At 56.8% G+C, this 21,950-nt stretch overlaps 108 pseudogenes; all 108 read left to right on the top strand.

Annotated features, from left to right (window-relative positions):
- The first annotated feature begins 61 nt into the window (after positions 1-61).
- On the top strand, positions 62-180 carry LOC136595274 (5S ribosomal RNA; annotated as a pseudogene).
- An 80-nt stretch (positions 181-260) lies between these two features.
- On the top strand, positions 261-379 carry LOC136595299 (5S ribosomal RNA; annotated as a pseudogene).
- Positions 380-459: 80 nt separating this feature from the next.
- On the top strand, positions 460-578 carry LOC136595349 (5S ribosomal RNA; annotated as a pseudogene).
- An 80-nt stretch (positions 579-658) lies between these two features.
- On the top strand, positions 659-777 carry LOC136595375 (5S ribosomal RNA; annotated as a pseudogene).
- An 80-nt stretch (positions 778-857) lies between these two features.
- LOC136595291 (5S ribosomal RNA) lies at positions 858-976 on the top strand (annotated as a pseudogene).
- Positions 977-1,056: 80 nt separating this feature from the next.
- LOC136595205 (5S ribosomal RNA) lies at positions 1,057-1,175 on the top strand (annotated as a pseudogene).
- Positions 1,176-1,255: 80 nt separating this feature from the next.
- LOC136595272 (5S ribosomal RNA) lies at positions 1,256-1,374 on the top strand (annotated as a pseudogene).
- An 80-nt stretch (positions 1,375-1,454) lies between these two features.
- On the top strand, positions 1,455-1,573 carry LOC136595271 (5S ribosomal RNA; annotated as a pseudogene).
- An 80-nt stretch (positions 1,574-1,653) lies between these two features.
- LOC136595368 (5S ribosomal RNA) lies at positions 1,654-1,772 on the top strand (annotated as a pseudogene).
- An 80-nt stretch (positions 1,773-1,852) lies between these two features.
- On the top strand, positions 1,853-1,971 carry LOC136595396 (5S ribosomal RNA; annotated as a pseudogene).
- Positions 1,972-2,051: 80 nt separating this feature from the next.
- LOC136595395 (5S ribosomal RNA) lies at positions 2,052-2,170 on the top strand (annotated as a pseudogene).
- An 80-nt stretch (positions 2,171-2,250) lies between these two features.
- LOC136595389 (5S ribosomal RNA) lies at positions 2,251-2,369 on the top strand (annotated as a pseudogene).
- An 80-nt stretch (positions 2,370-2,449) lies between these two features.
- On the top strand, positions 2,450-2,568 carry LOC136595270 (5S ribosomal RNA; annotated as a pseudogene).
- Positions 2,569-2,648: 80 nt separating this feature from the next.
- On the top strand, positions 2,649-2,767 carry LOC136595269 (5S ribosomal RNA; annotated as a pseudogene).
- Positions 2,768-2,847: 80 nt separating this feature from the next.
- On the top strand, positions 2,848-2,966 carry LOC136595377 (5S ribosomal RNA; annotated as a pseudogene).
- An 80-nt stretch (positions 2,967-3,046) lies between these two features.
- LOC136595268 (5S ribosomal RNA) lies at positions 3,047-3,165 on the top strand (annotated as a pseudogene).
- An 80-nt stretch (positions 3,166-3,245) lies between these two features.
- On the top strand, positions 3,246-3,364 carry LOC136595387 (5S ribosomal RNA; annotated as a pseudogene).
- Positions 3,365-3,444: 80 nt separating this feature from the next.
- Positions 3,445-3,563, top strand: LOC136595265 (5S ribosomal RNA; annotated as a pseudogene).
- An 80-nt stretch (positions 3,564-3,643) lies between these two features.
- Positions 3,644-3,762, top strand: LOC136595330 (5S ribosomal RNA; annotated as a pseudogene).
- Positions 3,763-3,842: 80 nt separating this feature from the next.
- LOC136595298 (5S ribosomal RNA) lies at positions 3,843-3,961 on the top strand (annotated as a pseudogene).
- An 80-nt stretch (positions 3,962-4,041) lies between these two features.
- LOC136595264 (5S ribosomal RNA) lies at positions 4,042-4,160 on the top strand (annotated as a pseudogene).
- Positions 4,161-4,240: 80 nt separating this feature from the next.
- Positions 4,241-4,359, top strand: LOC136595374 (5S ribosomal RNA; annotated as a pseudogene).
- An 80-nt stretch (positions 4,360-4,439) lies between these two features.
- Positions 4,440-4,558, top strand: LOC136595279 (5S ribosomal RNA; annotated as a pseudogene).
- An 80-nt stretch (positions 4,559-4,638) lies between these two features.
- On the top strand, positions 4,639-4,757 carry LOC136595193 (5S ribosomal RNA; annotated as a pseudogene).
- Positions 4,758-4,837: 80 nt separating this feature from the next.
- LOC136595263 (5S ribosomal RNA) lies at positions 4,838-4,956 on the top strand (annotated as a pseudogene).
- An 80-nt stretch (positions 4,957-5,036) lies between these two features.
- Positions 5,037-5,155, top strand: LOC136595262 (5S ribosomal RNA; annotated as a pseudogene).
- An 80-nt stretch (positions 5,156-5,235) lies between these two features.
- On the top strand, positions 5,236-5,354 carry LOC136595367 (5S ribosomal RNA; annotated as a pseudogene).
- An 80-nt stretch (positions 5,355-5,434) lies between these two features.
- Positions 5,435-5,553, top strand: LOC136595260 (5S ribosomal RNA; annotated as a pseudogene).
- Positions 5,554-5,633: 80 nt separating this feature from the next.
- LOC136595259 (5S ribosomal RNA) lies at positions 5,634-5,752 on the top strand (annotated as a pseudogene).
- Positions 5,753-5,832: 80 nt separating this feature from the next.
- On the top strand, positions 5,833-5,951 carry LOC136595258 (5S ribosomal RNA; annotated as a pseudogene).
- An 80-nt stretch (positions 5,952-6,031) lies between these two features.
- Positions 6,032-6,150, top strand: LOC136595257 (5S ribosomal RNA; annotated as a pseudogene).
- Positions 6,151-6,230: 80 nt separating this feature from the next.
- Positions 6,231-6,349, top strand: LOC136595382 (5S ribosomal RNA; annotated as a pseudogene).
- An 80-nt stretch (positions 6,350-6,429) lies between these two features.
- On the top strand, positions 6,430-6,548 carry LOC136595256 (5S ribosomal RNA; annotated as a pseudogene).
- Positions 6,549-6,628: 80 nt separating this feature from the next.
- On the top strand, positions 6,629-6,747 carry LOC136595355 (5S ribosomal RNA; annotated as a pseudogene).
- An 80-nt stretch (positions 6,748-6,827) lies between these two features.
- LOC136595327 (5S ribosomal RNA) lies at positions 6,828-6,946 on the top strand (annotated as a pseudogene).
- An 80-nt stretch (positions 6,947-7,026) lies between these two features.
- On the top strand, positions 7,027-7,145 carry LOC136595255 (5S ribosomal RNA; annotated as a pseudogene).
- Positions 7,146-7,225: 80 nt separating this feature from the next.
- Positions 7,226-7,344, top strand: LOC136595253 (5S ribosomal RNA; annotated as a pseudogene).
- An 80-nt stretch (positions 7,345-7,424) lies between these two features.
- LOC136595326 (5S ribosomal RNA) lies at positions 7,425-7,543 on the top strand (annotated as a pseudogene).
- Positions 7,544-7,623: 80 nt separating this feature from the next.
- Positions 7,624-7,742, top strand: LOC136595319 (5S ribosomal RNA; annotated as a pseudogene).
- An 80-nt stretch (positions 7,743-7,822) lies between these two features.
- On the top strand, positions 7,823-7,941 carry LOC136595381 (5S ribosomal RNA; annotated as a pseudogene).
- Positions 7,942-8,021: 80 nt separating this feature from the next.
- Positions 8,022-8,140, top strand: LOC136595252 (5S ribosomal RNA; annotated as a pseudogene).
- Positions 8,141-8,220: 80 nt separating this feature from the next.
- Positions 8,221-8,339, top strand: LOC136595251 (5S ribosomal RNA; annotated as a pseudogene).
- Positions 8,340-8,419: 80 nt separating this feature from the next.
- LOC136595354 (5S ribosomal RNA) lies at positions 8,420-8,538 on the top strand (annotated as a pseudogene).
- An 80-nt stretch (positions 8,539-8,618) lies between these two features.
- Positions 8,619-8,737, top strand: LOC136595325 (5S ribosomal RNA; annotated as a pseudogene).
- An 80-nt stretch (positions 8,738-8,817) lies between these two features.
- On the top strand, positions 8,818-8,936 carry LOC136595249 (5S ribosomal RNA; annotated as a pseudogene).
- Positions 8,937-9,016: 80 nt separating this feature from the next.
- Positions 9,017-9,135, top strand: LOC136595218 (5S ribosomal RNA; annotated as a pseudogene).
- Positions 9,136-9,215: 80 nt separating this feature from the next.
- On the top strand, positions 9,216-9,334 carry LOC136595248 (5S ribosomal RNA; annotated as a pseudogene).
- An 80-nt stretch (positions 9,335-9,414) lies between these two features.
- LOC136595297 (5S ribosomal RNA) lies at positions 9,415-9,533 on the top strand (annotated as a pseudogene).
- An 80-nt stretch (positions 9,534-9,613) lies between these two features.
- LOC136595373 (5S ribosomal RNA) lies at positions 9,614-9,732 on the top strand (annotated as a pseudogene).
- An 80-nt stretch (positions 9,733-9,812) lies between these two features.
- On the top strand, positions 9,813-9,931 carry LOC136595296 (5S ribosomal RNA; annotated as a pseudogene).
- An 80-nt stretch (positions 9,932-10,011) lies between these two features.
- LOC136595247 (5S ribosomal RNA) lies at positions 10,012-10,130 on the top strand (annotated as a pseudogene).
- A 279-nt stretch (positions 10,131-10,409) lies between these two features.
- LOC136595365 (5S ribosomal RNA) lies at positions 10,410-10,528 on the top strand (annotated as a pseudogene).
- An 80-nt stretch (positions 10,529-10,608) lies between these two features.
- Positions 10,609-10,727, top strand: LOC136595386 (5S ribosomal RNA; annotated as a pseudogene).
- Positions 10,728-10,807: 80 nt separating this feature from the next.
- LOC136595246 (5S ribosomal RNA) lies at positions 10,808-10,926 on the top strand (annotated as a pseudogene).
- Positions 10,927-11,006: 80 nt separating this feature from the next.
- LOC136595324 (5S ribosomal RNA) lies at positions 11,007-11,125 on the top strand (annotated as a pseudogene).
- An 80-nt stretch (positions 11,126-11,205) lies between these two features.
- On the top strand, positions 11,206-11,324 carry LOC136595347 (5S ribosomal RNA; annotated as a pseudogene).
- Positions 11,325-11,404: 80 nt separating this feature from the next.
- Positions 11,405-11,523, top strand: LOC136595245 (5S ribosomal RNA; annotated as a pseudogene).
- Positions 11,524-11,603: 80 nt separating this feature from the next.
- LOC136595244 (5S ribosomal RNA) lies at positions 11,604-11,722 on the top strand (annotated as a pseudogene).
- Positions 11,723-11,802: 80 nt separating this feature from the next.
- LOC136595294 (5S ribosomal RNA) lies at positions 11,803-11,921 on the top strand (annotated as a pseudogene).
- An 80-nt stretch (positions 11,922-12,001) lies between these two features.
- On the top strand, positions 12,002-12,120 carry LOC136595243 (5S ribosomal RNA; annotated as a pseudogene).
- Positions 12,121-12,200: 80 nt separating this feature from the next.
- On the top strand, positions 12,201-12,319 carry LOC136595371 (5S ribosomal RNA; annotated as a pseudogene).
- An 80-nt stretch (positions 12,320-12,399) lies between these two features.
- On the top strand, positions 12,400-12,518 carry LOC136595266 (5S ribosomal RNA; annotated as a pseudogene).
- Positions 12,519-12,598: 80 nt separating this feature from the next.
- On the top strand, positions 12,599-12,717 carry LOC136595422 (5S ribosomal RNA; annotated as a pseudogene).
- An 80-nt stretch (positions 12,718-12,797) lies between these two features.
- Positions 12,798-12,916, top strand: LOC136595241 (5S ribosomal RNA; annotated as a pseudogene).
- An 80-nt stretch (positions 12,917-12,996) lies between these two features.
- Positions 12,997-13,115, top strand: LOC136595240 (5S ribosomal RNA; annotated as a pseudogene).
- Positions 13,116-13,195: 80 nt separating this feature from the next.
- Positions 13,196-13,314, top strand: LOC136595352 (5S ribosomal RNA; annotated as a pseudogene).
- An 80-nt stretch (positions 13,315-13,394) lies between these two features.
- Positions 13,395-13,513, top strand: LOC136595353 (5S ribosomal RNA; annotated as a pseudogene).
- Positions 13,514-13,593: 80 nt separating this feature from the next.
- LOC136595385 (5S ribosomal RNA) lies at positions 13,594-13,712 on the top strand (annotated as a pseudogene).
- Positions 13,713-13,792: 80 nt separating this feature from the next.
- Positions 13,793-13,911, top strand: LOC136595238 (5S ribosomal RNA; annotated as a pseudogene).
- Positions 13,912-13,991: 80 nt separating this feature from the next.
- On the top strand, positions 13,992-14,110 carry LOC136595323 (5S ribosomal RNA; annotated as a pseudogene).
- An 80-nt stretch (positions 14,111-14,190) lies between these two features.
- On the top strand, positions 14,191-14,309 carry LOC136595346 (5S ribosomal RNA; annotated as a pseudogene).
- Positions 14,310-14,389: 80 nt separating this feature from the next.
- On the top strand, positions 14,390-14,508 carry LOC136595237 (5S ribosomal RNA; annotated as a pseudogene).
- Positions 14,509-14,588: 80 nt separating this feature from the next.
- LOC136595236 (5S ribosomal RNA) lies at positions 14,589-14,707 on the top strand (annotated as a pseudogene).
- Positions 14,708-14,787: 80 nt separating this feature from the next.
- On the top strand, positions 14,788-14,906 carry LOC136595293 (5S ribosomal RNA; annotated as a pseudogene).
- Positions 14,907-14,986: 80 nt separating this feature from the next.
- LOC136595235 (5S ribosomal RNA) lies at positions 14,987-15,105 on the top strand (annotated as a pseudogene).
- Positions 15,106-15,185: 80 nt separating this feature from the next.
- On the top strand, positions 15,186-15,304 carry LOC136595370 (5S ribosomal RNA; annotated as a pseudogene).
- An 80-nt stretch (positions 15,305-15,384) lies between these two features.
- Positions 15,385-15,503, top strand: LOC136595254 (5S ribosomal RNA; annotated as a pseudogene).
- Positions 15,504-15,583: 80 nt separating this feature from the next.
- LOC136595410 (5S ribosomal RNA) lies at positions 15,584-15,702 on the top strand (annotated as a pseudogene).
- An 80-nt stretch (positions 15,703-15,782) lies between these two features.
- On the top strand, positions 15,783-15,901 carry LOC136595234 (5S ribosomal RNA; annotated as a pseudogene).
- An 80-nt stretch (positions 15,902-15,981) lies between these two features.
- On the top strand, positions 15,982-16,100 carry LOC136595233 (5S ribosomal RNA; annotated as a pseudogene).
- Positions 16,101-16,180: 80 nt separating this feature from the next.
- On the top strand, positions 16,181-16,299 carry LOC136595351 (5S ribosomal RNA; annotated as a pseudogene).
- Positions 16,300-16,379: 80 nt separating this feature from the next.
- LOC136595232 (5S ribosomal RNA) lies at positions 16,380-16,498 on the top strand (annotated as a pseudogene).
- Positions 16,499-16,578: 80 nt separating this feature from the next.
- LOC136595231 (5S ribosomal RNA) lies at positions 16,579-16,697 on the top strand (annotated as a pseudogene).
- Positions 16,698-16,777: 80 nt separating this feature from the next.
- Positions 16,778-16,896, top strand: LOC136595229 (5S ribosomal RNA; annotated as a pseudogene).
- Positions 16,897-16,976: 80 nt separating this feature from the next.
- On the top strand, positions 16,977-17,095 carry LOC136595227 (5S ribosomal RNA; annotated as a pseudogene).
- Positions 17,096-17,175: 80 nt separating this feature from the next.
- LOC136595226 (5S ribosomal RNA) lies at positions 17,176-17,294 on the top strand (annotated as a pseudogene).
- An 80-nt stretch (positions 17,295-17,374) lies between these two features.
- On the top strand, positions 17,375-17,493 carry LOC136595225 (5S ribosomal RNA; annotated as a pseudogene).
- Positions 17,494-17,573: 80 nt separating this feature from the next.
- On the top strand, positions 17,574-17,692 carry LOC136595224 (5S ribosomal RNA; annotated as a pseudogene).
- An 80-nt stretch (positions 17,693-17,772) lies between these two features.
- LOC136595223 (5S ribosomal RNA) lies at positions 17,773-17,891 on the top strand (annotated as a pseudogene).
- Positions 17,892-17,971: 80 nt separating this feature from the next.
- LOC136595222 (5S ribosomal RNA) lies at positions 17,972-18,090 on the top strand (annotated as a pseudogene).
- A 279-nt stretch (positions 18,091-18,369) lies between these two features.
- LOC136595221 (5S ribosomal RNA) lies at positions 18,370-18,488 on the top strand (annotated as a pseudogene).
- An 80-nt stretch (positions 18,489-18,568) lies between these two features.
- On the top strand, positions 18,569-18,687 carry LOC136595345 (5S ribosomal RNA; annotated as a pseudogene).
- An 80-nt stretch (positions 18,688-18,767) lies between these two features.
- LOC136595220 (5S ribosomal RNA) lies at positions 18,768-18,886 on the top strand (annotated as a pseudogene).
- An 80-nt stretch (positions 18,887-18,966) lies between these two features.
- LOC136595219 (5S ribosomal RNA) lies at positions 18,967-19,085 on the top strand (annotated as a pseudogene).
- An 80-nt stretch (positions 19,086-19,165) lies between these two features.
- LOC136595366 (5S ribosomal RNA) lies at positions 19,166-19,284 on the top strand (annotated as a pseudogene).
- An 80-nt stretch (positions 19,285-19,364) lies between these two features.
- On the top strand, positions 19,365-19,483 carry LOC136595360 (5S ribosomal RNA; annotated as a pseudogene).
- Positions 19,484-19,563: 80 nt separating this feature from the next.
- On the top strand, positions 19,564-19,682 carry LOC136595216 (5S ribosomal RNA; annotated as a pseudogene).
- An 80-nt stretch (positions 19,683-19,762) lies between these two features.
- LOC136595320 (5S ribosomal RNA) lies at positions 19,763-19,881 on the top strand (annotated as a pseudogene).
- Positions 19,882-19,961: 80 nt separating this feature from the next.
- On the top strand, positions 19,962-20,080 carry LOC136595309 (5S ribosomal RNA; annotated as a pseudogene).
- An 80-nt stretch (positions 20,081-20,160) lies between these two features.
- Positions 20,161-20,279, top strand: LOC136595392 (5S ribosomal RNA; annotated as a pseudogene).
- An 80-nt stretch (positions 20,280-20,359) lies between these two features.
- LOC136595215 (5S ribosomal RNA) lies at positions 20,360-20,478 on the top strand (annotated as a pseudogene).
- Positions 20,479-20,558: 80 nt separating this feature from the next.
- Positions 20,559-20,677, top strand: LOC136595380 (5S ribosomal RNA; annotated as a pseudogene).
- An 80-nt stretch (positions 20,678-20,757) lies between these two features.
- LOC136595378 (5S ribosomal RNA) lies at positions 20,758-20,876 on the top strand (annotated as a pseudogene).
- Positions 20,877-20,956: 80 nt separating this feature from the next.
- LOC136595214 (5S ribosomal RNA) lies at positions 20,957-21,075 on the top strand (annotated as a pseudogene).
- Positions 21,076-21,155: 80 nt separating this feature from the next.
- On the top strand, positions 21,156-21,274 carry LOC136595364 (5S ribosomal RNA; annotated as a pseudogene).
- An 80-nt stretch (positions 21,275-21,354) lies between these two features.
- LOC136595390 (5S ribosomal RNA) lies at positions 21,355-21,473 on the top strand (annotated as a pseudogene).
- An 80-nt stretch (positions 21,474-21,553) lies between these two features.
- Positions 21,554-21,672, top strand: LOC136595213 (5S ribosomal RNA; annotated as a pseudogene).
- An 80-nt stretch (positions 21,673-21,752) lies between these two features.
- On the top strand, positions 21,753-21,871 carry LOC136595391 (5S ribosomal RNA; annotated as a pseudogene).
- The last annotated feature ends 79 nt before the right edge of the window (positions 21,872-21,950 follow it).

Here is a 21,950-nt window from a genome sequence, read left to right as displayed (position 1 = left end):
TTCTTTCCTTTTCGGAAGTGCGTTCGCACTGCAGAAAGCCCATAGGAAAGGAGGAGGAGCTGTCAACGGGCATTCTAAGCTGAATGTGCCTGCTCTCGTCAGATCGCGGCCGCCAGCCAGCTTGAGGCCTGGCAAGTACCAGTATGGGTGACCGGCTGGGAATCCCAGGTCCCGTTGACTTTTAAGGCCGTGAGTAGGTTTCTTTCCTTTTCGGAGGTGCGTTCGCACTGCAGAAAGCCCATAGGAAAGGAGGAGGAGCTGTCAACGGGCATTCTAAGCTGAATGTGCCTGCTCTCGTCAGATCGCGGCTGCCAGCCAGCTTGAGGCCTGGCAAGTACCAGTATGGGTGACCGGCTGGGAATCCCAGGTCCCGTTGACTTTTAAGGCCGTGAGTAGGTTGCTTTCCTTTTCGGAGGTGCGTTCGCACTGCAGAAAGCCCATAGGAAAGGAGGAGGAGCTGTCAACGGGCATTCTAAGCTGAATGTGCCTGCTCTCGTCAGATCGCGGCCGCCAGCCAGCTTGAGGCCTGCCAAGTACCAGTATGGGTGACCGGCTGGGAATCCCAGGTCCCGTTGACTTTTAAGGCCGTGAGTAGGTTTCTTTCCTTTTCGGAGGTGCGTTGGCACTGCAGAAAGCCCATAGGAAAGGAGGAGGAGCTGTCAACAGGCATTCTAAGCTGAATGTGCCTGCTCTCGTCAGATCGCGGCCGCCAGCCAGCTTGAGGCCTGGCAAGTACCAGTATGGGTGACCGGCTGGGAATCCCAGGTCCCGTTGACTTTTAAGGCCGTGAGTAGGTTTCTTTCCGTTTCGGAGGTGCGTTCGCACTGCAGAAAGCCCATAGGAAAGGAGGAGGAGCTGTCAACGGGCATTCTAAGCTGAATGTGCCTGCTCTCGTCAGATCGCGGCCGCCAGCCAGCTTGAGGCCTGGCAAGTACCAGTATGGGTGACCGGCTGGGAATCCCAGGTCCCGTTGACCTTTAAGGCCGTGAGTAGGTTGCTTTCCTTTTCAGAGGTGCGTTCGCACTGCAGAAAGCCCATAGGAAAGGAGGAGGAGCTGTCAACGGGCATTCTAAGCTGAATGTACCTGCTCTCGTCAGATCGCGGCCGCCAGCCAGCTTGAGGCCTGGCAAGTACCAGTATGGGTGACCGGCTGGGAATCCCAGGTCCCGTTGACTTTTAAGGCCGTGAGTAGGTTTCTTTCTGTTTCGGAGGTGCGTTCGCACTGCAGAAAGCCCATAGGAAAGGAGGAGGAGCTGTCAACGGGCATTCTAAGCTGAATGTGCCTGCTCTCGTCAGATCGCGGCCGCCAGCCAGCTTGAGGCCTGGCAAGTACCAGTATGGGTGACCGGCTGGGAATCCCAGGTCCCGTTGACTTTTAAGGCCGTGAGTAGGTTTCTTTCCTTTTCGGAGGTGCGTTCGCACTGCAGAAAGCCCATAGGAAAGGAGGAGGAGCTGTCAACGGGCATTCTAAGCTGAATGTGCCTGCTCTCGTCAGATCGCGGCCGCCAGCCAGCTTGAGGCCTGGCAAGTACCAGTATGGGTGACCGGCTGGGAATCCCAGGTCCCGTTGACTTTTAAGGCCGTGAGTAGGTTGCTTTCCTTTTCGGAGGTGCGTTCGCACTGCAGAAAGCCCATAGGAAAGGAGGAGGAGCTGTCAACGGGCATTCTAAGCTGAATGTGCCTGCTCTCGTCAGATCGCGGCCGCCAGCCAGCTTGAGGCCTGGCAAGTACCAGTATGGGTGACCGGCCTGGAATCCCAGGTCCCGTTGACTTTTAAGGCCGTGAGTAGGTTGCTTTCCTTTTCGGAGGTGCGTTCGCACTGCAGAAAGCCCATAGGAAAGGAGGAGGAGCTGTCAACGGGCATTCTAAGCTGAATGTGCCTGCTCTCGTCAGATCGCGGCCGCCAGCCAGCTTGAGGCCTGGCAAGTACCAGTATGGGTGACCGGCTGGGAATCCCAGGTCCCGTTGACTTTTAAGGCCGTGAGTAGGTTGCTTTCCTTTTCGGAGGTGCGTTCGCACTGCAGAAAGCCCATAGGAAAGGAGGAGGAGCTGTCAACGGGCATTCTAAGCTGAATGTGCCTGCTCTCGTCAGATCGCGGCCGCCAGCCAGCTTGAGGCCTGGCAAGTACCAGTATGGGTGACCGGCTGGGAATCCCAGGTCCCGTTGACTTTTAAGGCCGTGAGTAGGTTTCTTTCCTTTTCGGAGGTGCGTTCGCACTGCAGAAAGCCCATAGGAAAGGAGGAGGAGCTGTCAACGGGCATTCTAAGCTGAATGTGCCTGCTCTCGTCAGATCGCGGCCGCCAGCCAGCTTGAGGCCTGGCAAGTACCAGTATGGGTGACCGGCTGGGAATCCCAGGTCCCGTTGACTTTTAAGGCCGTGAGTAGGTTTCTTTCCTTTTCGGAGGTGCGTTCGCACTGCAGAAAGCCCATAGGAAAGGAGGAGGAGCTGTCAACGGGCATTCTAAGCTGAATGTGCCTGCTCTCGTCAGATCGCGGCCGCCAGCCAGCTTGAGGCCTGGCAAGTACCAGTATGGGTGACCGGCTGGGAATCCCAGGTCCCGTTGACTTTTAAGACCGTGAGTAGGTTGCTTTCCTTTTCGGAGGTGCGTTCGCACTGCAGAAAGCCCATAGGAAAGGAGGAGGAGCTGTCAACGGGCATTCTAAGCTGAATGTGCCTGCTCTCGTCAGATCGCGGCCGCCAGCCAGCTTGAGGCCTGGCAAGTACCAGTATGGGTGACCGGCTGGGAATCCCAGGTCCCGTTGACTTTTAAGGCCGTGAGTAGGTTGCTTTCCTTTTCGGAGGTGCGTTCGCACTGCAGAAAGCCCATAGGAAAGGAGGAGGAGCTGTCAACGGGCATTCTAAGCTGAATGTGCCTGCTCTCGTCAGATCGCGGCCGCCAGCCAGCTTGAGGCCTGGCAAGTACCAGTATGGGTGACCGGCTGGGAATCCCAGGTCCCGTTGACTTTTAAGGCCGTGAGTAGGTTTCTTTCCTTTTCGGAGGTGCGTTCGCACTGCAGAAAGCCCATAGGAAAGGAGGAGGAGCTGTCAACGGGCATTCTAAGCTGAATGTGCCTGCTCTCGTCAGATCGCGGCCGCCAGCCAGCTTGAGGCCTGGCAAGTACCAGTATGGGTGACCGGCTGGGAATCCCAGGTCCCGTTGACTTTTAAGGCCGTGAGTAGGTTGCTTTCCTTTTCGGAGGTGCGTTCGCACTGCAGAAAGCCCATAGGAAAGGAGGAGGAGCTGTCAACGGGCATTCTAAGCTGAATGTGCCTGCTCTCGTCAGATCGCTGCCGCCAGCCAGCTTGAGGCCTGGCAAATACCAGTATGGGTGACCGGCTGGGAATCCCAGGTCCCGTTGACTTTTAAGGCCGTGAGTAGGTTTCTTTCCTTTTCGGAGGTGCGTTCGCACTGCAGAAAGCCCATAGGAAAGGAGGAGGAGCTGTCAACGGGCATTCTAAGCTGAATGTGCCTGCTCTCGTCAGATCGCGGCCGCCAGCCAGCTTGAGGCCTGGCAAGTACCAGTATGGGTGACCGGCTGGGAATCCCAGGTCCCGTTGACTTTTAAGGCCGTGAGTAGGTTTCTTTCCTTTTCGGAGGTGCGTTCGCACTGCAGAAAGCCCATAGGAAAGGAGGAGGAGCTGTCAACGGGAATTCTAAGCTGAATGTGCCTGCTCTCGTCAGATCGCGGCCGCCAGCCAGCTTGAGGCCTGGCAAGTACCAGTATGGGTGACCGGCTGGGAATCCCAGGTCCCGTTGACTTTTAAGGCCGTGAGTAGGTTTCTTTCCTTTTCGGAGGTGCGTTCGCACTGCAGAAAGCCCATAGGAAAGGAGGAGGAGCTGTCAACGGGCATTCTAAGCTGAATGTGCCTGCTCTCGTCAGATCGCGGCTGCCAGCCAGCTTGAGGCCTGGCAAGTACCAGTATGGGTGACCGGCTGGGAATCCCAGGTCCCGTTGACTTTTAAGGCCGTGAGTAGGTTGCTTTCCTTTTCGGAGGTGCGTTCGCACTGCAGAAAGCCCATAGGAAAGGAGGAGGAGCTGTCAACGGGCATTCTAAGCTGAATGTGCCTGCTCTCGTCAGATCGCGGCCGCCAGCCAGCTTGAGGCCTGGCAAGTACCAGTATGGGTGACCGGCTGGGAATCCCAGGTCCCGTTGACTTTTAAGGCCGTGAGTAGGTTTCTTTCCTTTTCGGAGGTGCGTTGGCACTGCAGAAAGCCCATAGGAAAGGAGGAGGAGCTGTCAACAGGCATTCTAAGCTGAATGTGCCTGCTCTCGTCAGATCGCGGCCGCCAGCCAGCTTGAGGCCTGGCAAGTACCAGTATGGGTGACCGGCTGGGAATCCCAGGTCCCGTTGACTTTTAAGGCCGTGAGTAGGTTTCTTTCCGTTTCGGAGGTGCGTTCGCACTGCAGAAAGCCCATAGGAAAGGAGGAGGAGCTGTCAACGGGCATTCTAAGCTGAATGTGCCTGCTCTCGTCAGATCGCGGCCGCCAGCCAGCTTGAGGCCTGGCAAGTACCAGTATGGGTGACCGGCTGGGAATCCCAGGTCCCGTTGACCTTTAAGGCCGTGAGTAGGTTGCTTTCCTTTTCAGAGGTGCGTTCGCACTGCAGAAAGCCCATAGGAAAGGAGGAGGAGCTGTCAACGGGCATTCTAAGCTGAATGTACCTGCTCTCGTCAGATCGCGGCCGCCAGCCAGCTTGAGGCCTGGCAAGTACCAGTATGGGTGACCGGCTGGGAATCCCAGGTCCCGTTGACTTTTAAGGCCGTGAGTAGGTTTCTTTCTGTTTCGGAGGTGCGTTCGCACTGCAGAAAGCCCATAGGAAAGGAGGAGGAGCTGTCAACGGGCATTCTAAGCTGAATGTGCCTGCTCTCGTCAGATCGCGGCCGCCAGCCAGCTTGAGGCCTGGCAAGTACCAGTATGGGTGACCGGCTGGGAATCCCAGGTCCCGTTGACTTTTAAGGCCGTGAGTAGGTTTCTTTCCTTTTCGGAGGTGCGTTCGCACTGCAGAAAGCCCATAGGAAAGGAGGAGGAGCTGTCAACGGGCATTCTAAGCTGAATGTGCCTGCTCTCGTCAGATCGCGGCCGCCAGCCAGCTTGAGGCCTGGCAAGTACCAGTATGGGTGACCGGCTGGGAATCCCAGGTCCCGTTGACTTTTAAGGCCGTGAGTAGGTTGCTTTCCTTTTCGGAGGTGCGTTCGCACTGCAGAAAGCCCATAGGAAAGGAGGAGGAGCTGTCAACGGGCATTCTAAGCTGAATGTGCCTGCTCTCGTCAGATCGCGGCCGCCAGCCAGCTTGAGGCCTGGCAAGTACCAGTATGGGTGACCGGCCTGGAATCCCAGGTCCCGTTGACTTTTAAGGCCGTGAGTAGGTTGCTTTCCTTTTCGGAGGTGCGTTCGCACTGCAGAAAGCCCATAGGAAAGGAGGAGGAGCTGTCAACGGGCATTCTAAGCTGAATGTGCCTGCTCTCGTCAGATCGCGGCCGCCAGCCAGCTTGAGGCCTGGCAAGTACCAGTATGGGTGACCGGCTGGGAATCCCAGGTCCCGTTGACTTTTAAGGCCGTGAGTAGGTTGCTTTCCTTTTCGGAGGTGCGTTCGCACTGCAGAAAGCCCATAGGAAAGGAGGAGGAGCTGTCAACGGGCATTCTAAGCTGAATGTGCCTGCTCTCGTCAGATCGCGGCCGCCAGCCAGCTTGAGGCCTGGCAAGTACCAGTATGGGTGACCGGCTGGGAATCCCAGGTCCCGTTGACTTTTAAGGCCGTGAGTAGGTTTCTTTCCTTTTCGGAGGTGCGTTCGCACTGCAGAAAGCCCATAGGAAAGGAGGAGGAGCTGTCAACGGGCATTCTAAGCTGAATGTGCCTGCTCTCGTCAGATCGCGGCCGCCAGCCAGCTTGAGGCCTGGCAAGTACCAGTATGGGTGACCGGCTGGGAATCCCAGGTCCCGTTGACTTTTAAGGCCGTGAGTAGGTTTCTTTCCTTTTCGGAGGTGCGTTCGCACTGCAGAAAGCCCATAGGAAAGGAGGAGGAGCTGTCAACGGGCATTCTAAGCTGAATGTGCCTGCTCTCGTCAGATCGCGGCCGCCAGCCAGCTTGAGGCCTGGCAAGTACCAGTATGGGTGACCGGCTGGGAATCCCAGGTCCCGTTGACTTTTAAGGCCGTGAGTAGGTTGCTTTCCTTTTCGGAGGTGCGTTCGCACTGCAGAAAGCCCATAGGAAAGGAGGAGGAGCTGTCAACGGGCATTCTAAGCTGAATGTGCCTGCTCTCGTCAGATCGCGGCCGCCAGCCAGCTTGAGGCCTGGCAAGTACCAGTATGGGTGACCGGCTGGGAATCCCATGTCCCGTTGACTTTTAAGGCCGTGAGTAGGTTGCTTTCCTTTTCGGAGGTGCGTTCGCACTGCAGAAAGCCCATAGGAAAGGAGGAGGAGCTGTCAACGGGCATTCTAAGCTGAATGTGCCTGCTCTCGTCAGATCGCGGCCGCCAGCCAGCTTGAGGCCTGGCAAGTACCAGTATGGGTGACCGGCTGGGAATCCCAGGTCCCGTTGACTTTTAAGGCCGTGAGTAGGTTGCTTTCCTTTTCGGAGGTGCGTTCGCACTGCAGAAAGCCCATAGGAAAGGAGGAGGAGCTGTCAACGGGCATTCTAAGCTGAATGTGCCTGCTCTTGTCAGATCGCGGCCGCCAGCCAGCTTGAGGCCTGGCAAGTACCAGTATGGGTGACCGGCTGGGAATCCCAGGTCCCGTTGACTTTTAAGGCCGTGAGTAGGTTTCTTTCCTTTTCGGAGGTGCGTTCGCACTGCAGAAAGCCCATAGGAAAGGAGGAGGAGCTGTCAACGGGAATTCTAAGCTGAATGTGCCTGCTCTCGTCAGATCGCGGCCGCCAGCCAGCTTGAGGCCTGGCAAGTACCAGTATGGGTGACCGGCTGGGAATCCCAGGTCCCGTTGACTTTTAAGGCCGTGAGTAGGTTTCTTTCCTTTTCGGAGGTGCGTTCGCACTGCAGAAAGCCCATAGGAAAGGAGGAGGAGCTGTCAACGGGCATTCTAAGCTGAATGTGCCTGCTCTCGTCAGATCGCGGCCGCCAGCCAGCTTGAGGCCTGGCAAGTACCAGTATGGGTGACCGGCTGGGAATCCCAGGTCCCGTTGACTTTTAAGGCCGTGAGTAGGTTGCTTTCCTTTTCGGAGGTGCGTTCGCACTGCAGAAAGCCCATAGGAAAGGAGGAGGAGCTGTCAACGGGCATTCTAAGCTGAATGTGCCTGCTCTCGTCAGATCGCGGCCGCCAGCCAGCTTGAGGCCTGGCAAGTACCAGTATGGGTGACCGGCTGGGAATCCCAGGTCCCGTTGACTTTTAAGGCCGTGAGTAGGTTGCTTTCCTTTTCGGAGGTGCGTTCGCACTGCAGAAAGCCCATAGGAAAGGAGGAGGAGCTGTCAACGGGAATTCTAAGCTGAATGTGCCTGCTCTCGTCAGATCGCGGCCGCCAGCCAGCTTGAGGCCTGGCAAGTACCAGTATGGGTGACCGGCTGGGAATCCCAGGTCCCGTTGACTTTTAAGGCCGTGAGTAGGTTTCTTTCCTTTTCGGAGGTGCGTTCGCACTGCAGAAAGCCCATAGGAAAGGAGGAGGAGCTGTCAACGGGAATTCTAAGCTGAATGTGCCTGCTCTCGTCAGATCGCGGCCGCCAGCCAGCTTGAGGCCTGGCAAGTACCAGTATGGGTGACCAGCTGGGAATCCCAGGTCCCGTTGACTTTTAAGGCCGTGAGTAGGTTTCTTTCCTTTTCGGAGGTGCGTTCGCACTGCAGAAAGCCCATAGGAAAGGAGGAGGAGCTGTCAACGGGCATTCTAAGCTGAATGTGCCTGCTCTCGTCAGATCGCGGCCGCCAGCCAGCTTGAGGCCTGGCAAGTACCAGTATGGGTGACCGGCTGGGAATCCCATGTCCCGTTGACTTTTAAGGCCGTGAGTAGGTTTCTTTCCTTTTCGGAGGTGCGTTCGCACTGCAGAAAGCCCATAGGAAAGGAGGAGGAGCTGTCAACGGGCATTCTAAGCTGAATGTGCCTGCTCTCGTCAGATCGCGGCCGCCAGCCAGCTTGAGGCCTGGCAAGTACCAGTATGGGTGACCGGCTGGGAATCCCAGGTCCCGTTGACTTTTAAGGCCGTGAGTAGGTTGCTTTCCTTTTCGGAGGTGCGTTCGCACTGCAGAAAGCCCATAGGAAAGGAGGAGGAGCTGTCAACGGGCATTCTAAGCTGAATGTGCCTGCTCTCGTCAGATCGCGGCCGCCAGCCAGCTTGAGGCCTGGCAAGTACCAGTATGGGTGACCGGCTGGGAATCCCAGGTCCCGTTGACTTTTAAGGCCGTGAGTAGGTTTCTTTCCTTTTCGGAGGTGCGTTCGCACTGCAGAAAGCCCATAGGAAAGGAGGAGGAGCTGTCAACGGGCATTCTAAGCTGAATGTGCCTGCTCTTGTCAGATCGCGGCCGCCAGCCAGCTTGAGGCCTGGCAAGTACCAGTATGGGTGACCGGCTGGGAATCCCAGGTCCCGTTGACTTTTAAGGCCGTGAGTAGGTTTCTTTCCTTTTCGGAGGTGCGTTCGCACTGCAGAAAGCCCATAGGAAAGGAGGAGGAGCTGTCAACGGGAATTCTAAGCTGAATGTGCCTGCTCTCGTCAGATCGCGGCCGCCAGCCAGCTTGAGGCCTGGCAAGTACCAGTATGGGTGACCGGCTGGGAATCCCAGGTCCCGTTGACTTTTAAGGCCGTGAGTAGGTTTCTTTCCTTTTCGGAGGTGCGTTCGCACTGCAGAAAGCCCATAGGAAAGGAGGAGGAGCTGTCAACGGGCATTCTAAGCTGAATGTGCCTGCTCTCGTCAGATCGCGGCCGCCAGCCAGCTTGAGGCCTGGCAAGTACCAGTATGGGTGACCGGCTGGGAATCCCAGGTCCCGTTGACTTTTAAGGCCGTGAGTAGGTTTCTTTCCTTTTCGGAGGTGCGTTCGCACTGCAGAAAGCCCATAGGAAAGGAGGAGGAGCTGTCAACGGGCATTCTAAGCTGAATGTGCCTGCTCTCGTCAGATCGCGGCCGTCAGCCAGCTTGAGGCCTGGCAAGTACCAGTATGGGTGACCGGCTGGGAATCCCAGGTCCCGTTGACTTTTAAGGCCGTGAGTAGGTTTCTTTCCTTTTCGGAGGTGCGTTCGCACTGCAGAAAGCCCATAGGAAAGGAGGAGGAGCTGTCAACGGGCATTCTAAGCTGAATGTGCCTGCTCTCGTCAGATCGCGGCCGCCAGCCAGCTTGAGGCCTGGCAAGTACCAGTATGGGTGACCGGCTGGGAATCCCAGGTCCCGTTGACTTTTAAGGCCGTGAGTAGGTTGCTTTCCTTTTCGGAGGTGCGTTCGCACTGCAGAAAGCCCATAGGAAAGGAGGAGGAGCTGTCAACGGGCATTCTAAGCTGAATGTGCCTGCTCTCGTCAGATCGCGGCTGCCAGCCAGCTTGAGGCCTGGCAAGTACCAGTATGGGTGACCGGCTGGGAATCCCAGGTCCCGTTGACTTTTAAGGCCGTGAGTAGGTTTCTTTCCTTTTCGGAGGTGCGTTCACACTGCAGAAAGCCCATAGGAAAGGAGGAGGAGCTGTCAACAGGCATTCTAAGCTGAATGTGCCTGCTCTCGTCAGATCGCGGCCGCCAGCCAGCTTGAGGCCTGGCAAGTACCAGTATGGGTGACCGGCTGGGAATCCCAGGTCCCGTTGACTTTTAAGGCCGTGAGTAGGTTTCTTTCCGTTTCGGAGGTGCGTTCGCACTGCAGAAAGCCCATAGGAAAGGAGGAGGAGCTGTCAACGGGCATTCTAAGCTGAATGTGCCTGCTCTCGTCAGATCGCGGCTGCCAGCCAGCTTGAGGCCTGGCAAGTACCAGTATGGGTGACCGGCTGGGAATCCCAGGTCCCGTTGACTTTTAAGGCCGTGAGTAGGTTTCTTTCCGTTTCGGAGGTGCGTTCGCACTGCAGAAAGCCCATAGGAAAGGAGGAGGAGCTGTCAACGGGCATTCTAAGCTGAATGTGCCTGCTCTCGTCAGATCGCGGCCGCCAGCCAGCTTGAGGCCTGGCAAGTACCAGTATGGGTGACCGGCTGGGAATCCCAGGTCCCGTTGACTTTTAAGGCCGTGAGTATGTTGCTTTCCTTTTCGGAGGTGCGTTCGCACTGCAGAAAGCCCATAGGAAAGGAGGAGGAGCTGTCAACAGGCATTCTAAGCTGAATGTGCCTGCTCTTGTCAGATCGCGGCCGCCAGCCAGCTTGAGGCCTGGCAAGTACCAGTATGGGTGACCGGCTGGGAATCCCAGGTCCCGTTGACTTTTAAGGCCGTGAGTAGGTTTCTTTCCTTTTCGGAGGTGCGTTCGCACTGCAGAAAGCCCATAGGAAAGGAGGAGGAGCTGTCAACGGGCATTCTAAGCTGAATGTGCCTGCTCTCGTCAGATCGCGGCCGCCAGCCAGCTTGAGGCCTGGCAAGTACCAGTATGGGTGACCGGCTGGGAATCCCAGGTCCCGTTGACTTTTAAGGCCGTGAGTAGGTTGCTTTCCTTTTCGGAGGTGCGTTCGCACTGCAGAAAGCCCATAGGAAAGGAGGAGGAGCTGTCAACGGGCATTCTAAGCTGAATGTGCCTGCTCTCGTCAGATCGCTGCCGCCAGCCAGCTTGAGGCCTGGCAAATACCAGTATGGGTGACCGGCTGGGAATCCCAGGTCCCGTTGACTTTTAAGGCCGTGAGTAGGTTTCTTTCCTTTTCGGAGGTGCGTTCGCACTGCAGAAAGCCCATAGGAAAGGAGGAGGAGCTGTCAACGGGCATTCTAAGCTGAATGTGCCTGCTCTCGTCAGATCGCGGCCGCCAGCCAGCTTGAGGCCTGGCAAGTACCAGTATGGGTGACCGGCTGGGAATCCCAGGTCCCGTTGACTTTTAAGGCCGTGAGTAGGTTTCTTTCCTTTTCGGAGGTGCGTTCGCACTGCAGAAAGCCCATAGGAAAGGAGGAGGAGCTGTCAACGGGAATTCTAAGCTGAATGTGCCTGCTCTCGTCAGATCGCGGCCGCCAGCCAGCTTGAGGCCTGGCAAGTACCAGTATGGGTGACCGGCTGGGAATCCCAGGTCCCGTTGACTTTTAAGGCCGTGAGTAGGTTTCTTTTCTTTTCGGAGGTGCGTTCGCACTGCAGAAAGCCCATAGGAAAGGAGGAGGAGCGGTCAACGGGCATTCTAAGCTGAATGTGCCTGCTCTCGTCAGATTGCGGCCGCCAGCCAGCTTGAGGCCTGGCAAGTACCAGTATGGGTGACCGGCTGGGAATCCCAGGTCCCGTTGACTTTTAAGGCCGTGAGTAGGTTTCTTTCCTTTTCGGAGGTGCGTTCGCACTGCAGAAAGCCCATAGGAAAGGAGGCGGAGCTGTCAACGGGCATTCTAAGCTGAATGTGCCTGCTCTCGTCAGATCGCGGCCGCCAGCCAGCTTGAGGCCTGGCAAGTACCAGTATGGGTGACCGGCTGGGAATCCCAGGTCCCGTTGACTTTTAAGGCCGTGAGTAGGTTTCTTTCCTTTTCGGAAGTGCGTTCGCACTGCAGAAAGCCCATAGGAAAGGAGGAGGAGCTGTCAACGGGCATTCTAAGCTGAATGTGCCTGCTCTCGTCAGATCGCGGCCGCCAGCCAGCTTGAGGCCTGGCAAGTACCAGTATGGGTGACCGGCTGGGAATCCCAGGTCCCGTTGACTTTTAAGGCCGTGAGTAGGTTTCTTTCCTTTTCGGAGGTGCGTTCGCACTGCAGAAAGCCCATAGGAAAGGAGGAGGAGCTGTCAACGGGCATTCTAAGCTGAATGTGCCTGCTCTCGTCAGATCGCGGCTGCCAGCCAGCTTGAGGCCTGGCAAGTACCAGTATGGGTGACCGGCTGGGAATCCCAGGTCCCGTTGACTTTTAAGGCCGTGAGTAGGTTGCTTTCCTTTTCGGAGGTGCGTTCGCACTGCAGAAAGCCCATAGGAAAGGAGGAGGAGCTGTCAACGGGCATTCTAAGCTGAATGTGCCTGCTCTCGTCAGATCGCGGCCGCCAGCCAGCTTGAGGCCTGGCAAGTACCAGTATGGGTGACCGGCTGGGAATCCCAGGTCCCGTTGACTTTTAAGGCCGTGAGTAGGTTTCTTTCCTTTTCGGAGGTGCGTTGGCACTGCAGAAAGCCCATAGGAAAGGAGGAGGAGCTGTCAACAGGCATTCTAAGCTGAATGTGCCTGCTCTCGTCAGATCGCGGCCGCCAGCCAGCTTGAGGCCTGGCAAGTACCAGTATGGGTGACCGGCTGGGAATCCCAGGTCCCGTTGACTTTTAAGGCCGTGAGTAGGTTTCTTTCCGTTTCGGAGGTGCGTTCGCACTGCAGAAAGCCCATAGGAAAGGAGGAGGAGCTGTCAACGGGCATTCTAAGCTGAATGTGCCTGCTCTCGTCAGATCGCGGCCGCCAGCCAGCTTGAGGCCTGGCAAGTACCAGTATGGGTGACCGGCTGGGAATCCCAGGTCCCGTTGACCTTTAAGGCCGTGAGTAGGTTGCTTTCCTTTTCAGAGGTGCGTTCGCACTGCAGAAAGCCCATAGGAAAGGAGGAGGAGCTGTCAACGGGCATTCTAAGCTGAATGTACCTGCTCTCGTCAGATCGCGGCCGCCAGCCAGCTTGAGGCCTGGCAAGTACCAGTATGGGTGACCGGCTGGGAATCCCAGGTCCCGTTGACTTTTAAGGCCGTGAGTAGGTTTCTTTCTGTTTCGGAGGTGCGTTCGCACTGCAGAAAGCCCATAGGAAAGGAGGAGGAGCTGTCAACGGGCATTCTAAGCTGAATGTGCCTGCTCTCGTCAGATCGCGGCCGCCAGCCAGCTTGAGGCCTGGCAAGTACCAGTATGGGTGACCGGCTGGGAATCCCAGGTCCCGTTGACTTTTAAGGCCGTGAGTAGGTTTCTTTCCTTTTCGGAGGTGCGTTCGCACTGCAGAAAGCCCATAGGAAAGGAGGAGGAGCTGTCAACGGGCATTCTAAGCTGAATGTGCCTGCTCTCGTCAGATCGCGGCCGCCAGCCAGCTTGAGGCCTGGCAAGTACCAGTATGGGTGACCGGCTGGGAATCCCAGGTCCCGTTGACTTTTAAGGCCGTGAGTAGGTTGCTTTCCTTTTCGGAGGTGCGTTCGCACTGCAGAAAGCCCATAGGAAAGGAGGAGGAGCTGTCAACGGGCATTCTAAGCTGAATGTGCCTGCTCTCGTCAGATCGCGGCCGCCAGCCAGCTTGAGGCCTGGCAAATACCAGTATGGGTGACCGGCTGGGAATCCCAGGTCCCGTTGACTTTTAAGGCCGTGAGTAGGTTTCTTTCCTTTTCGGAGGTGCGTTCGCACTGCAGAAAGCCCATAGGAAAGGAGGAGGAGCTGTCAACGGGCATTCTAAGCTGAATGTGCCTGCTCTCGTCAGATCGCGGCCGCCAGCCAGCTTGAGGCCTGGCAAGTACCAGTATGGGTGACCGGCTGGGAATCCCAGGTCCCGTTGACTTTTAAGGCCGTGAGTAGGTTGCTTTCCTTTTCGGAGGTGCGTTCGCACTGCAGAAAGCCCATAGGAAAGGAGGAGGAGCTGTCAACGGGCATTCTAAGCTGAATGTGCCTGCTCTCGTCAGATCGCTGCCGCCAGCCAGCTTGAGGCCTGGCAAATACCAGTATGGGTGACCGGCTGGGAATCCCAGGTCCCGTTGACTTTTAAGGCCGTGAGTAGGTTTCTTTCCTTTTCGGAGGTGCGTTCGCACTGCAGAAAGCCCATAGGAAAGGAGGAGGAGCTGTCAACGGGCATTCTAAGCTGAATGTGCCTGCTCTCGTCAGATCGCGGCCGCCAGCCAGCTTGAGGCCTGGCAAGTACCAGTATGGGTGACCGGCTGGGAATCCCAGGTCCCGTTGACTTTTAAGGCCGTGAGTAGGTTTCTTTCCTTTTCGGAGGTGCGTTCGCACTGCAGAAAGCCCATAGGAAAGGAGGAGGAGCTGTCAACGGGAATTCTAAGCTGAATGTGCCTGCTCTCGTCAGATCGCGGCCGCCAGCCAGCTTGAGGCCTGGCAAGTACCAGTATGGGTGACCGGCTGGGAATCCCAGGTCCCGTTGACTTTTAAGGCCGTGAGTAGGTTTCTTTTCTTTTCGGAGGTGCGTTCGCACTGCAGAAAGCCCATAGGAAAGGAGGAGGAGCGGTCAACGGGCATTCTAAGCTGAATGTGCCTGCTCTCGTCAGATTGCGGCCGCCAGCCAGCTTGAGGCCTGGCAAGTACCAGTATGGGTGACCGGCTGGGAATCCCAGGTCCCGTTGACTTTTAAGGCCGTGAGTAGGTTTCTTTCCTTTTCGGAGGTGCGTTCGCACTGCAGAAAGCCCATAGGAAAGGAGGCGGAGCTGTCAACGGGCATTCTAAGCTGAATGTGCCTGCTCTCGTCAGATCGCGGCCGCCAGCCAGCTTGAGGCCTGGCAAGTACCAGTATGGGTGACCGGCTGGGAATCCCAGGTCCCGTTGACTTTTAAGGCCGTGAGTAGGTTTCTTTCCTTTTCGGAAGTGCGTTCGCACTGCAGAAAGCCCATAGGAAAGGAGGAGGAGCTGTCAACGGGCATTCTAAGCTGAATGTGCCTGCTCTCGTCAGATCGCGGCCGCCAGCCAGCTTGAGGCCTGGCAAGTACCAGTATGGGTGACCGGCTGGGAATCCCAGGTCCCGTTGACTTTTAAGGCCGTGAGTAGGTTTCTTTCCTTTTCGGAGGTGCGTTCGCACTGCAGAAAGCCCATAGGAAAGGAGGAGGAGCTGTCAACGGGCATTCTAAGCTGAATGTGCCTGCTCTCGTCAGATCGCGGCTGCCAGCCAGCTTGAGGCCTGGCAAGTACCAGTATGGGTGACCGGCTGGGAATCCCAGGTCCCGTTGACTTTTAAGGCCGTGAGTAGGTTGCTTTCCTTTTCGGAGGTGCGTTCGCACTGCAGAAAGCCCATAGGAAAGGAGGAGGAGCTGTCAACGGGCATTCTAAGCTGAATGTGCCTGCTCTCGTCAGATCGCGGCCGCCAGCCAGCTTGAGGCCTGGCAAGTACCAGTATGGGTGACCGGCTGGGAATCCCAGGTCCCGTTGACTTTTAAGGCCGTGAGTAGGTTTCTTTCCTTTTCGGAGGTGCGTTGGCACTGCAGAAAGCCCATAGGAAAGGAGGAGGAGCTGTCAACAGGCATTCTAAGCTGAATGTGCCTGCTCTCGTCAGATCGCGGCCGCCAGCCAGCTTGAGGCCTGGCAAGTACCAGTATGGGTGACCGGCTGGGAATCCCAGGTCCCGTTGACTTTTAAGGCCGTGAGTAGGTTTCTTTCCGTTTCGGAGGTGCGTTCGCACTGCAGAAAGCCCATAGGAAAGGAGGAGGAGCTGTCAACGGGCATTCTAAGCTGAATGTGCCTGCTCTCGTCAGATCGCGGCCGCCAGCCAGCTTGAGGCCTGGCAAGTACCAGTATGGGTGACCGGCTGGGAATCCCAGGTCCCGTTGACCTTTAAGGCCGTGAGTAGGTTGCTTTCCTTTTCAGAGGTGCGTTCGCACTGCAGAAAGCCCATAGGAAAGGAGGAGGAGCTGTCAACGGGCATTCTAAGCTGAATGTACCTGCTCTCGTCAGATCGCGGCCGCCAGCCAGCTTGAGGCCTGGCAAGTACCAGTATGGGTGACCGGCTGGGAATCCCAGGTCCCGTTGACTTTTAAGGCCGTGAGTAGGTTTCTTTCTGTTTCGGAGGTGCGTTCGCACTGCAGAAAGCCCATAGGAAAGGAGGAGGAGCTGTCAACGGGCATTCTAAGCTGAATGTGCCTGCTCTCGTCAGATCGCGGCCGCCAGCCAGCTTGAGGCCTGGCAAGTACCAGTATGGGTGACCGGCTGGGAATCCCAGGTCCCGTTGACTTTTAAGGCCGTGAGTAGGTTTCTTTCCTTTTCGGAGGTGCGTTCGCACTGCAGAAAGCCCATAGGAAAGGAGGAGGAGCTGTCAACGGGCATTCTAAGCTGAATGTGCCTGCTCTCGTCAGATCGCGGCCGCCAGCCAGCTTGAGGCCTGGCAAGTACCAGTATGGGTGACCGGCTGGGAATCCCAGGTCCCGTTGACTTTTAAGGCCGTGAGTAGGTTGCTTTCCTTTTCGGAGGTGCGTTCGCACTGCAGAAAGCCCATAGGAAAGGAGGAGGAGCTGTCAACGGGCATTCTAAGCTGAATGTGCCTGCTCTCGTCAGATCGCGGCCGCCAGCCAGCTTGAGGCCTGGCAAATACCAGTATGGGTGACCGGCTGGGAATCCCAGGTCCCGTTGACTTTTAAGGCCGTGAGTAGGTTTCTTTCCTTTTCGGAGGTGCGTTCGCACTGCAGAAAGCCCATAGGAAAGGAGGAGGAGCTGTCAACGGGCATTCTAAGCTGAATGTGCCTGCTCTCGTCAGATCGCGGCCGCCAGCCAGCTTGAGGCCTGGCAAGTACCAGTATGGGTGACCGGCTGGGAATCCCAGGTCCCGTTGACTTTTAAGGCCGTGAGTAGGTTGCTTTCCTTTTCGGAGTTGCGTTCGCACTGCAGAAAGCCCATAGGAAAGGAGGAGGAGCTGTCAACGGGCATTCTAAGCTGAATGTGCCTGCTCTCGTCAGATCGCGGCCGCCAGCCAGCTTGAGGCCTGGCAAGTACCAGTATGGGTGACCGGCTGGGAATCCCAGGTCCCGTTGACTTTTAAGGCCGTGAGTAGGTTTCTTTCCTTTTCGGAGGTGCGTTCGCACTGCAGAAAGCCCATAGGAAAGGAGGAGGAGCTGTCAACGGGCATTCTAAGCTGAATGTGCCTGCTCTCGTCAGATCGCGGCCGCCAGCCAGCTTGAGGCCTGGCAAGTACCAGTATGGGTGACCGGCTGGGAATCCCAGGTCCCGTTGACTTTTAAGGCCGTGAGCAGGTTGCTTTCCTTTTCGGAGGTGCGTTCGCACTGCAGAAAGCCCATAGGAAAGGAGGAGGAGCTGTCAACGGGCATTCTAAGCTGAATGTGCCTGCTCTCGTCAGATCGCGGCCGCCAGCCAGCTTGAGGCCTGGCAAGTACCAGTATGGGTGACCGGCTGGGAATCCCAGGTCCCGTTGACTTTTAAGGCCGTGAGTAGGTTGCTTTCCTTTTCGGAGGTGCGTTCGCACTGCAGAAAGCCCATAGGAAAGGAGGAGGAGCTGTCAACGGGCATTCTAAGCTGAATGTGCCTGCTCTCGTCAGATCGCGGCCGCCAGCCAGCTTGAGGCCTGGCAAGTACCAGTATGGGTGACCGGCTGGGAATCCCAGGTCCCGTTGACTTTTAAGGCCGTGAGTAGGTTGCTTTCCTTTTCGGAGGTGCGTTCGCACTGCAGAAAGCCCATAGGAAAGGAGGAGGAGCTGTCAACGGGCATTCTAAGCTGAATGTGCCTGCTCTCGTCAGATCGCGGCCGCCAGCCAGCTTGAGGCCTGGCAAGTACCAGTATGGGTGACCGGCTGGGAATCCCAGGTCCCGTTGACTTTTAAGGCCGTGAGTAGGTTGCTTTCCTTTTCGGAGGTGCGTTCGCACTGCAGAAAGCCCATAGGAAAGGAGGAGGAGCTGTCAACGGGCATTCTAAGCTGAATGTGCCTGCTCTCGTCAGATCGCGGCCGCCAGCCAGCTTGAGGCCTGGCAAGTACCAGTATGGGTGACCGGCTGGGAATCCCAGGTCCCGTTGACTTTTAAGGCCGTGAGTAGGTTTCTTTCCTTTTCGGAGGTGCGTTCGCACTGCAGAAAGCCCATAGGAAAGGAGGAGGAGCTGTCAACGGGCATTCTAAGCTGAATGTGCCTGCTCTCGTCAGATCGCGGCCGCCAGCCAGCTTGAGGCCTGGCAAGTACCAGTATGGGTGACCGGCTGGGAATCCCAGGTCCCGTTGACTTTTAAGGCCGTGAGCAGGTTGCTTTCCTTTTCGGAGGTGCGTTCGCACTGCAGAAAGCCCATAGGAAAGGAGGAGGAGCTGTCAACGGGCATTCTAAGCTGAATGTGCCTGCTCTCGTCAGATCGCGGCCGCCAGCCAGCTTGAGGCCTGGCAAGTACCAGTATGGGTGACCGGCTGGGAATCCCAGGTCCCGTTGACTTTTAAGGCCGTGAGTAGGTTTCTTTCCTTTTCGGAGGTGCGTTCGCACTGCAGAAAGCCCATAGGAAAGGAGGAGGAGCTGTCAACGGGCATTCTAAGCTGAATGTGCCTGCTCTCGTCAGATTGCGGCCGCCAGCCAGCTTGAGGCCTGGCAAGTACCAGTATGGGTGACCGGCTGGGAATCCCAGGTCCAGTTGACTTTTAAGGCCGTGAGTAGGTTTCTTTCCTTTTCGGAGGTGCGTTCGCACTGCAGAAAGCCCATAGGAAAGGAGGAGGAGCTGTCAACGGGCATTCTAAGCTGAATGTGCCTGCTCTCGTCAGATCGCGGCCGCCAGCCAGCTTGAGGCCTGGCAAGTACCAGTATGGGTGACCGGCTGGGAATCCCAGGTCCCGTTGACTTTTAAGGCCGTGAGTAGGTTTCTTTCCTTTTCGGAGGTGCGTTCGCACTGCAGAAAGCCCATAGGAAAGGAGGAGGAGCTGTCAACGGGCATTCTAAGCTGAATGTGCCTGCTCTCGTCAGATTGCGGCCGCCAGCCAGCTTGAGGCCTGGCAAGTACCAGTATGGGTGACCGGCTGGGAATCCCAGGTCCCGTTGACTTTTAAGGCCGTGAGTAGGTTGCTTTCCTTTTCGGAGGTGCGTTCGCACTGCAGAAAGCCCATAGGAAAGGAGGAGGAGCTGTCAACGGGCATTCTAAGCTGAATGTGCCTGCTCTCGTCAGATCGCGGCCGCCAGCCAGCTTGAGGCCTGGCAAGTACCAGTATGGGTGACCGGCTGGGAATCCCAGGTCCCGTTGACTTTTAAGGCCGTGAGTAGGTTTCTTTCCTTTTCGGAGGTGCGTTCGCACTGCAGAAAGCCCATAGGAAAGGAGGAGGAGCTGTCAACGGGCATTCTAAGCTGAATGTGCCTGCTCTCGTCAGATCGCGGCCGCCAGCCAGCTTGAGGCCTGGCAAGTACCAGTATGGGTGACCGGCTGGGAATCCCAGGTCCCGTTGACTTTTAAGGCCGTGAGTAGGTTGCTTTCCTTTTCGGAGGTGCGTTCGCACTGCAGAAAGCCCATAGGAAAGGAGGAGGAGCTGTCAACGGGCATTCTAAGCTGAATGTGCCTGCTCTCGTCAGATCGCGGCCGCCAGCCAGCTTGAGGCCTGGCAAGTACCAGTATGGGTGACCGGCCTGGAATCCCAGGTCCCGTTGACTTTTAAGGCCGTGAGTAGGTTGCTTTCCTTTTCGGAGGTGCGTTCGCACTGCAGAAAGCCCATAGGAAAGGAGGAGGAGCTGTCAACGGGCATTCTAAGCTGGATGTGCCTGCTCTCGTCAGATCGCGGCCGCCAGCCAGCATGAGGCCTGGCAAGTACCAGTATGGGTGACCGGCTGGGAATCCCAGGTCCCGTTGACTTTTAAGGCCGTGAGTAGGTTTCTTTCCTTTTCGGAGGTGCGTTCGCACTGCAGAAAGCCCATAGGAAAGGAGGAGGAGCTGTCAACGGGCATTCTAAGCTGAATGTGCCTGCTCTCGTCAGATCGCGGCCGCCAGCCAGCTTGAGGCCTGGCAAGTACCAGTATGGGTGACCGGCTGGGAATCCCAGGTCCCGTTGACTTTTAAGGCCGTGAGTAGGTTTCTTTCCTTTTCGGAGGTGCGTTCGCACTGCAGAAAGCCCATAGGAAAGGAGGAGGAGCTGTCAACGGGAATTCTAAGCTGAATGTGCCTGCTCTCGTCAGATCGCGGCCGCCAGCCAGCTTGAGGCCGGGCAAGTACCAGTATGGGTGACCGGCTGGGAATCCCAGGTCCCGTTGACTTTTAAGGCCGTGAGTAGGTTTTTTTCCTTTTCGGAGGTGCGTTCGCACTGCAGAAAGCCCATAGGAAAGGATGAGGAGCTGTCAATGGGCATTCTAAGCTGAATGTGCCTGCTCTCGTCAGATCGCGGCCGCCAGCCAGCTTGAGGCCTGGCAAGTACCAGTATGGGTGACCGGCTGGGAATCCCAGGTCCCGTTGACTTTTAAGGCCGTGAGTAGGTTGCTTTCCTTTTCGGAGGTGCGTTCGCACTGCAGAAAGCCCATAGGAAAGGAGGAGGAGCTGTCAACGGGCATTCTAAGCTGAATGTGCCTGCTCTCGTCAGATCGCGGCCGCCAGCCAGCTTGAGGCCTGGGAAGTACCAGTATGGGTGACCGGCTGGGAATCTCAGGTCCCCTTGACTTTTAAGGCCGTGAGTAGGTTTCTTTCCTTTTCGGAGGTGCGTTCGCACTGCAGAAAGCCCATAGGAAAGGAGGAGGAGCTGTCAACGGGCATTCTAAGCTGAATGTGCCTGCTCTCGTCAGATCGCGGCCGCCAGCCAGCTTGAGGCCTGGCAAGTACCAGTATGGGTGACCGGCTGGGAATCCCAGGTCCCGTTGACTTTTAAGGCCGTGAGTAGGTTTCTTTCCTTTTCGGAGGTGCGTTCGCACTGCAGAAAGCCCATAGGAAAGGAGGAGGAGCTGTCAACGGGCATTGTAAGCTGAATGTGCCTGCTCTCGTCAGATCGCGGCCGCCAGCCAGCTTGAGGCCTGGCAAGTACCAGTATGGGTGACCGGCTGGGAATTCCAGGTCCCGTTGACTTTTAAGGCCGTGAGTAGGTTGCTTTCCTTTTCGGAGGTGCGTTCGCACTGCAGAAAGCCCATAGGAAAGGAGGAGGAGCTGTCAACGGGCATTCTAAGCTGAATGTGCCTGCTCTCGTCAGATCGCGGTCGCCAGCCAGCTTGAGGCCTGGGAAGTACCAGTATGGGTGACCGGCTGGGAATCCCAGGTCCCCTTGACTTTTAAGGCCGTGAGTAGGTTTCTTTCCTTTTCGGAGGTGCGTTCGCACTGCAGAAAGCCCATAGGAAAGGAGGAGGAGCTGTCAACGGGCATTCTAAGCTGAATGTGCCTGCTCTCGTCAGATCGCGGCCGCCAGCCAGCTTGAGGCCTGGCAAGTACCAGTATGGGTGACCGGCTGGGAATCCCAGGTCCCGTTGACTTTTAAGGCCGTGAGTAGGTTTCTTTCCTTTTCGGAGGTGCGTTCGCACTGCAGAAAGCCCATAGGAAAGGAGGAGGAGCTGTCAACGGGCATTCTAAGCTGAATGTGCCTGCTCTCGTCAGATCGCGGCCGCCAGCCAGCTTGAGGCCTGGCAAGTACCAGTATGGGTGACCGGCCTGGAATCCCAGGTCCCGTTGACTTTTAAGGCCGTGAGTAGGTTGCTTTCCTTTTCGGAGGTGCGTTCGCACTGCAGAAAGCCCATAGGAAAGGAGGAGGAGCTGTCAACGGGCATTCTAAGCTGGATGTGCCTGCTCTCGTCAGATCGCGGGCGCCAGCCAGCATGAGGCCTGGCAAGTACCAGTATGGGTGACCGGCTGGGAATCCCAGGTCCCGTTGACTTTTAAGGCCGTGAGTAGGTTTCTTTCCTTTTCGGAGGTGCGTTCGCACTGCAGAAAGCCCATAGGAAAGGAGGAGGAGCTGTCAACGGGCATTCTAAGCTGAATGTGCCTGCTCTCGTCAGATCGCGGCCGCCAGCCAGCTTGAGGCCTGGCAAGTACCAGTATGGGTGACCGGCTGGGAATCCCAGGTCCCGTTGACTTTTAAGGCCGTGAGTAGGTTTCTTTCCTTTTCGGAGGTGCGTTCGCACTGCAGAAAGCCCATAGGAAAGGAGGAGGAGCTGTCAACGGGAATTCTAAGCTGAATGTGCCTGCTCTCGTCAGATCGTGGCCGCCAGCCAGCTTGAGGCCGGGCAAGTACCAGTATGGGTGACCGGCTGGGAATCCCAGGTCCCGTTGACTTTTAAGGCCGTGAGTAGGTTTTTTTCCTTTTCGGAGGTGCGTTCGCACTGCAGAAAGCCCATAGGAAAGGAGGAGGAGC

Source organism: Eleutherodactylus coqui, unplaced genomic scaffold (genome assembly GCF_035609145.1).
Source record: "Eleutherodactylus coqui strain aEleCoq1 unplaced genomic scaffold, aEleCoq1.hap1 HAP1_SCAFFOLD_643, whole genome shotgun sequence".
NCBI classification, from domain to species: Eukaryota; Metazoa; Chordata; class Amphibia; order Anura; family Eleutherodactylidae; genus Eleutherodactylus; species Eleutherodactylus coqui.
The sequence above is the reverse complement of the archived record's forward strand: the minus strand, read 5'-3'. Positions and strand labels throughout refer to the sequence as shown.